The 7500-nt window shown below is 70.3% G+C and overlaps 1 non-coding gene across 1 annotated transcript; it reads right to left on the bottom strand.

Moving 5' to 3' along the window:
* Positions 1–43: 43 nt before the first annotated feature.
* Positions 44–162, bottom strand: LOC132246985 (5S ribosomal RNA). Its single transcript, XR_009458339.1, has one exon. It is a non-coding gene; the product is annotated as a 5S ribosomal RNA (ribosomal RNA).
* Positions 163–7500: the final 7338 nt, after the last annotated feature.

Here is a 7500-nt window from a genome sequence, read left to right as displayed (position 1 = left end):
TCCGTGAGCTCCCCCCCCCCCCCCGAGGCGCAAAAGGGCGGGAGGCCTACGGCACCCGGGATTCCCAGGCGGTCTCCCATCCAGGTACTAGCCGGGCCCGGGACTGCTTAGCTTCCGAGATCGGACGGGATCGGGCGCGATCAGCCCGGTCTGGCCGTAGGCGGCGGGGAAAGGTAAGGCGGGGGTCCGCAGAGGCTCGCAGGGGGTGGACACGGTGCCTGGAAGTCCCCTCTGGAAGGCACGGGGTTGAGACGGTGCCCGCAAGTCCCGATGGCGAGGCCAGGGGCGGGCGGACCTGGGGAGCGAGCGGAAAAGCCCATCGGCATCCATGGGGTTGACCTGGGGAGCCTAAATGCCCCTAGGAATACGTGGGGTGGAGCTGGGGAGCGGAAAAGCCCCTAGGAATACTTGGGGTGGAGCTGGGGAGCGAAAATCCCCATAGGAATACATGGGGTGGAGCTGGGGAGCGAAAAAGCCCCTAGGAATACATGGGGTTGACCTGGGGACCGAGAAAGCCCATAGGAACACATGGGGTTGACCTGGGGACCGAAAAAGCCCATAGCAACACATGGGGCTGACCTGGGGACCGAAAGAGCCCATCGGCATCCATGGGGGGGAGCTGGGGAGCGGAAAAGCCCCTAGGAATACATGGGGTGGAGCTGGGGAGCGAAAAAACCCCTAGGAATACTTGGGGGGGAGCTGGGGAGCGAAAAAGCCCTTAGGAATACATGGGGGGGGAGCTGGGGAGCGGAAAAGCCCCTAGGAATACATGGGGGGGAGCTGGGGAGCGAAAAAGCCCCTAGGAATACTTGGGGTGGAGCTGGGGACCGAAAAAGCCCTTAGGAATACATGGGGTGGAGCTGGGGAGCGAAAAAGCCCCTAGGAATACTTGGGGTTGAGCTGGGGACTGAAAATCCCCATAGGAATAAATGGGGTTGACCTGGGGAGCGGAAAAGCCCCTAGGAATACTTGGGGTGGAGCTGGGGACCGAAAAAGCCCATAGGCATCCATGGGGTTGACCTGGGGAGCGAAAATCCCCATAGGCATCCATGGGGTTGACCTGGGGAGCGAAAATCCCCATAGGCATACGTGGGGTTGACCTGGTGCCCGCCCCCCCCACGGAAGTCCGTATGAGGTTTTTGAAACGGGCCTTGCCCGGGCCTTCGATCCAGGAGGGCGGACACTTTCGGCGGTTCGTCCCGGTGGCTGGGCCGGGTGCCGCATCTACAATATAGCCAAGAAACGTTCGCGGAGATTTTCGAGAACACGTTTTTAAGGACCCTCAATGCCCATGTTCGGTTCCAGAAAGCCGGTCAGAGGGATCTTCGGGGCAGAACCCTGCCGTGTTGAGGGGCCAAACCCGAGTTTGGAGCCAGGTCAACGGGGAAAACCGGAAAAGGGCCGGAGAAGGCGGTCAGGCCGGGCGAGAGTTCCAGGAGCTCGGCCACAATTCCGATTTCGTCCCGGTCAAGGGCTCCGTGGAAGGGCAGCCCGGGGGCGGGTCCAAGGGCCCCGGCAGGGACCCGGGCCTCCGGGGTCGGAGCCCAGGCACCCCGCCGAGGGGTGGTCGTCCCGGGCCAAGGCGGCGGGAGCCCGGGCAGGACTCCGCGGGGCAGGCCGGGCGGGAGTTCCAGGAGCCCGGCCGCGATTCCGACTTCTCCCCGGTGCCCTGCCCGGAGGCCGGGCAGGTCCGGGGGCCTTCGGCGCGGGCGGCGGGCTGCTCCCGCGGGGGAGACGAGCCGTGCTGGGCCCCGGGAGGGAGGCCCGGGGTCGACCTGGCGCCGGGGCTCCGGCCCTGGAAGTCCCGATGAGGTTTTTCAAACGGCCCGTGCCCGGGCCTTCGCTCCAGGAGGGCGGACACTTTCGGCGGTTGCCCCCGGTGGCTGGGCCGGGTGCCGCATCTACAATATTGCCAGGAAAGGTCCGCGGAGATTTTCGGGGACACGGTTTTCGGGACCCTAGTTGCCCATCTTGGGTTCCAGGAGGTCGGGCAGGGGTACCTCCGGGACCGGACCGTGCTGCAGGAGGGGCTCAACCCCGGGTTTGGCTCCATGTCGACTGGAGCTCCGGCCCAGGGGCGGGCCGGGCGAGAGTTCCAGGAGCCCGGCCGCGATTCCGGCTTCTCCCCGGTGCCCTGCCCGGAGGCCGGGCAGGTCCGGGGGCCTTCGGCGCGGGCGGCGGGCTGCTCCCGCGGGGGAGACGAGCCTCTCTGGGGCCCGGGAGGTTGGCCCTGGGTCGACCTGGCGCCGGGGCTCGGGCTCCGGAAGTCCGTATGAGGTTTTTCAAACGGGCCTTGCCCGGGCCTTCGCTCCAGGAGGGCGGACACTTTCGGCGGTTGCCCCCGGCGGCTGGGCCGGGTGCCGCATCTACAATATTGCCAGGAAAGGTTCGCGGAGATTTTCGAGGACACGGGTTTCGGGACCCTAGATGCCCATCTTGGGTTCCAGGAGCTCGGACGGAGGAACCTCCGGGGCCGGACCGTTCCGAAGGAGGGGGTCAAAACCGAGTTTGGCTCCATGTCGACTGGAGCTCCGGCCCCGGGGCGGGCCGGGCGGCCTGCCCGGCGAGAGTTCCAGGAGCCCGGCCGCGATTCCGGCTTCTCCCCGGTGCCCTGCCCGGAGGCCGGGCGGGCCCGGGGGCCTTCGGCGCGGGCGGCAGGCGGCTTCCGCGGCGGAGACGAGCCTCTCTGGGGCCCGGGAGGTGGGCCCTGGGTCGACCTGCCGCCGGGGCTCGGGCTCCGGAAGTCCGTATGAGGTTTTTCAAACGGGCCTTGCCCGGGTCTTCGCTCCAGGAGGGCGGACACTTTCGGCGGTTGCCCCCGGCGGCTGGGCCGGGTGCCGCATCTACAATATTGCCAGGAAAGGTTCGCGGAGATTTTCGAGGACACGGGTTTCGGGACCCTAGATGCCCATCTTGGGTTCCAGGAGGCCGGACGGAGGAACCTCCGGGGCCGGACCGTGCTGCAGGAGAGGTTCAACCCCGAGTTTGGCTCCATGTCGACTGGAGCTCCGGCCCGGGGGGCGGGCCGGGCGGCCTGGCCGGGCGAGAGTTCCAGGAGCCCGGCCGCGATTCCTACTTCTCCCCGGTGCCCTGCCCGGAGGCCGGGCGGGTCCGGGGGCCTTCGGCGCGGGCAGCGGGCTGCTCCCGCGGGGGAGACGAGCCGCCCTAACGCCCGGGAGGGAGGCCCGGGGTCGACCTGGCTCCCGAGCTCCGGCCCTGGAAGTCCGTATGAGGATTTTCAAACGGGCCGTGCCCGGGCCTTCGCTCCAGGAGGCCGGACACTTTCGGCGGTTGCTCCCGGCGGCTGGGCCGGGTGCCACATCTACAATATTGCCAGGAAAGGTCCGCGGAGATTTTCGGGGACACGGTTTTCGGGACCCTAGATGCCCATCTTGGGTTCCAGGAGGTCGGACGGAGGAACCTCCGGGGCCGGACCGTGCTGCAGGAGAGGTTCAACCGCGAGTTTGGCTCCATGTCGACTGGAGCTCCGGCCCAGGGGCGGGCCGAGCGGCTTGGCCGGGCGAGAGTTCCAGGAGCCCGGCCGCGATTCCTACTTCTCCCCGGTGCCCTGCCCGGAGGCCGGGCGGGTCCGGGGGCCTTCGGCGCGGGCAGCGGGCTGCTCCCGCGGGGGAGACGAGCCGTGCTGGGCCCCGGGAGGGAGGCCCGCGGTCGACCTGGCGCCGGGGCTCCGGCCCTGGAAGTCCGTATGAGGTTTTTCAAACGGGCCTTGCCCGGGCCTTCGCTCCAGGAGGGCGGACACTTTCGGCGGTTGCCCCCGGTGGCTGGGCCGGGTGCCGCATCTACAATATTGCCAGGAAAGGTTCGCGGAGATTTTCGGGGACACGGATTTCGGGACCCTAGATGCCCATCTTGGGTTCCAGGAGGTCGGACGGAGGAACCTCCGGGGCCGGACCGTGCTGCAGGAGGGGGTCAAAACCGAGTTTGGCTCCATGTCGACTGGAGCTCCGGCCCGGGGGGCGGGCCGGGCGGGCAGGCCGGGCGAGAGTTCCAGGAACCCGGCCGCGATTCCGGCTTCGACCCGGTCGACTGCACGGCGGGCGTGCAGGCCGGGGGGCGACTCGCAGGGGCCCTTCCAGGCTGCGGGGCCCAGCGGTTGGAGCCCGGCTACCCCGGCGAAGGGGCGGAAGAACCTGCACGGCGCGGCGGGAGAACCCGGCATGCTTCCGCGGGGCAGGCCGGGCAGGAGTTCCAGGAGCCCGGCCACGATTCCTACTTCTCCCCGGTGCCCTGCCCGGAGGCCGGGCGGGCCCGGGGGCCTTCGGCGCGGGCATCAGGCGGCTTCCGCGGCGGAGACGTGCCTCTCTGGGGCCCGGGAGGTTGGCCCTGGGTCGACCTGGCGCCCGGGCTCGCGCTCCGGAAGTCCGTATGAGGTTTTTCAAACGGGCCTTGCCCGGGCCTTCGCTCCAGGAGGGCGGACACTTTCGGCGGTTGCCCCCGGTGGCTGGGCCGGGTGCCGCATCTACAATATTGCCAGGAAAGGTTCGCGGAGATTTTCGGGGACACGGATTTCGGGACCCTAGATGCCCATCTTGGGTTCCAGGAGGTCGGACGGGCGAACCTGCGGGGCCGGACCGTGCTGCAGGAGGGGGTCAAAACCGAGTTTGGCTCCATGTCGACTGGCGCTCCGGCCCGGGGGGCGGGCCGGGCGGGCAGGCCGGGCGAGAGTTCCAGGAACCCGGCCGCGATTCCGGCTTCGACCCGGTCGACTGCACGGCGGGCGTGCAGGCCGGCGGCGACTCGCAGGGCCCCTTCCAGGCAGCGGGGCCCAGCGGTTGGAGCCCGGCTACCCCGGCGAGGGGCGGAAGAACCTGCACGGCGCGGCCGGAGAACCCGGCATGCTTCCGCGTGGCAGGCCGGGCAGGAGTTCCAGGAGCCCGTCCACGATTCCTACTTCTCCCCGGTGCCCTGCCCGGAGGCCGGGCGGGCCCGGGGGCCTTCGCCGCGGGCGGCGGGCGGCTTCCGCGGCGGAGACGAGCCTCTCTGGGGCCCGGGAGGTCGGCCCTGGGTCGACCTGGCGCCGGGGCTCGGGCTCCGGAAGTCCGTATGAGGTTTTTCAAACGGGCCTTGCCCGGGCCTTCGTTCCAGGAGGGCGGACACTTTCGGCGGTTGCCCCCGGCGGCTGGGCCGGGTGCCGCATCTACAATATTGCCAGGAAAGGTTCGCGGAGATTTTCGGGGACACGGATTTCGGGACCCTAGATGCCCATCTTGGGTTCCAGGAGGTCGGAGGGAGGAACCTCCGGGGCCGGACCGTGCTGCAGGAGGGGGTCAAAACCGAGTTTGGCTCCAAGTCGACTGGAGCTCCGGCCCGGGGGGCGGGCCGGGCGGGCAGGCCGGGCGAGAGTTCCAGGAACCCGGCCGCGATTCCGGCTTCGACCCGGTCGACTGCACGGCGGGCGTGCAGGCCGGGGGGCGACTCGCAGGGGCCCTTCCAGGCTGCGGGGCCCAGCGGTTGGAGCCCGGCTACCCCGGCGAGGGGCGGAAGAACCTGCACGGCGCGGCGGGAGAACCCGGCATGCTTCCGCGTGGCAGGCCGGGCAGGAGTTCCAGGAGCCCGGCCACGATTCCTACTTCTCCCCGGTGCCCTGCCCGGAGGCCGGGCGGGCCCGGGGGCCTTCGGCGCGGGCGGCGGGCGGCTTCCGCGGCGGAGACGAGCCTCTCTGGGGCCCGGGAGGTCGGCCCTGGGTCGACCTGGCGCCGGGGCTCGGGCTCCGGAAGTCCGTATGAGGTTTTTGAAACGGGCCTTGCCCGGGCCTTCGCTCCAGGAGGGCGGACACTTTCGGCGGTTGCCCCCGGTGGCTGGGCCGGGTGCCGCATCTACAATATTGCCAGGAAAGGTTCGCGGAGATTTTCGGGGACACGGATTTCGGGACCCTAGATGCCCATCTTGGGTTCCAGGAGGTCGGACGGAGGAACCTCCGGGGCCGGACCGTGCTGCAGGAGGGGGTCAAAACCGAGTTTGGCTCCATGTCGACTGGAGCCCCGGCCCGGGGGGCGGGCCGGGCGGGCAGGCCGGGCGAGAGTTCCAGGAACCCGGCCGCGATTCCGGCTTCGACCCGGTCGACTGCACGGCGGGCGTGCAGGCCGGGGGGCGACTCGCAGGGGCCCTTCCACGCTGCGGGGCCCAGCGGTTGGAGCCCGGCTACCCCGGCGAGGGGCGGAAGAACCTGCACGGCGCGGCGGGAGAACCCGGCATGCTTCCGCGGGGCAGGCCGGGCAGGAGTTCCAGGAGCCCGGCCACGATTCCTACTTCTCCCCGGTGCCCTGCCCGGAGGCCGGGCGGGCCCGGGGGCCTTCGGCGCGGGCGGCGGGCGGCTTCCGCGGCGGAGACGAGCCTCTCTGGGGCCCGGGAGGTCGGCCCTGGGTCGACCTGGCGCCGGGGCTCGGGCTCCGGAAGTCCGTATGAGGTTTTTGAAACGGGCCTTGCCCGGGCCTTCGCTCCAGGAGGGCGGACACTTTCGGCGGTTGCCCCCGGTGGCTGGGCCGGGTGCCGCATCTACAATATTGCCAGGAAAGGTTCGCGGAGATTTTCGGGGACACGGATTTCGGGACCCTGGATGCCCATCTTGGGTTCCAGGAGGTCGGACGGAGGAACCTCCGGGGCCGGACCGTGCTGCAGGAGGGGGTCAAAACCGAGTTTGGCTCCATGTCGACTGGCGCCCCGGCCCGGGGGGCGGGCCGGGCGGGCAGGCCGGGCGAGAGTTCCAGGAACCCGGCCGCGATTCCGGCTTCGACCCGGTCGACTGCACGGCGGGCGTGCAGGCCGGCGGCGACTCGCAGGGCCCCTTCCACGCTGCGGGGCCCAGCGGTTGGAGCCCGGCTACCCCGGCGAGGGGCGGAAGAACCTGCACGGCGCGGCGGGAGAACCCGGCATGCTTCCGCGGGGCAGGCCGGGCAGGAGTTCCAGGAGCCCGGCCACGATTCCTACTTCTCCCCGGTGCCCTGCCCGGAGGCCGGGCGGGCCCGGGGGCCTTCGCCGCGGGCGGCGGGCGGCTTCCGCGGCGGAGACGAGCCTCTCTGGGGCCCGGGAGGTCGGCCCTGGGTCGACCTGGCGCCGGGGCTCGCGCTCCGGAAGTCCGTATGAGGTTTTTGAAACGGGCCTTGCCCGGGCCTTCGCTCCAGGAGGGCGGACACTTTCGGCGGTTGCCCCCGGTGGCTGGGCCGGGTGCCGCATCTACAATATTGCCAGGAAAGGTTCGCGGAGATTTTCGGGGACACGGATTTCGGGACCCTAGATGCCCATCTTGGGTTCCAGGAGGTCGGACGGAGGAACCTCCGGGGCCGGACCGTGCTGCAGGAGGGGGTCAAAACCGAGTTTGGCTCCAAGTCGACTGGAGCCCCGGCCCGGGGGGCGGGCCGGGCGGGCAGGCCGGGCGAGAGTTCCAGGAACCCGGCCGCGATTCCGGCTTCGACCCGGTCGACTGCACGGCGGGCGTGCAGGCCGGGGGGCGACTCGCAGGGGCCCTTCCACGCTGCGGGG

This window comes from Alligator mississippiensis, unplaced genomic scaffold, assembly GCF_030867095.1.
Source record: "Alligator mississippiensis isolate rAllMis1 unplaced genomic scaffold, rAllMis1 scaffold_200, whole genome shotgun sequence".
Taxonomy (NCBI): Eukaryota; Metazoa; Chordata; order Crocodylia; family Alligatoridae; genus Alligator; species Alligator mississippiensis.
This window is presented reverse-complemented; position numbering and strand designations above follow the sequence as displayed.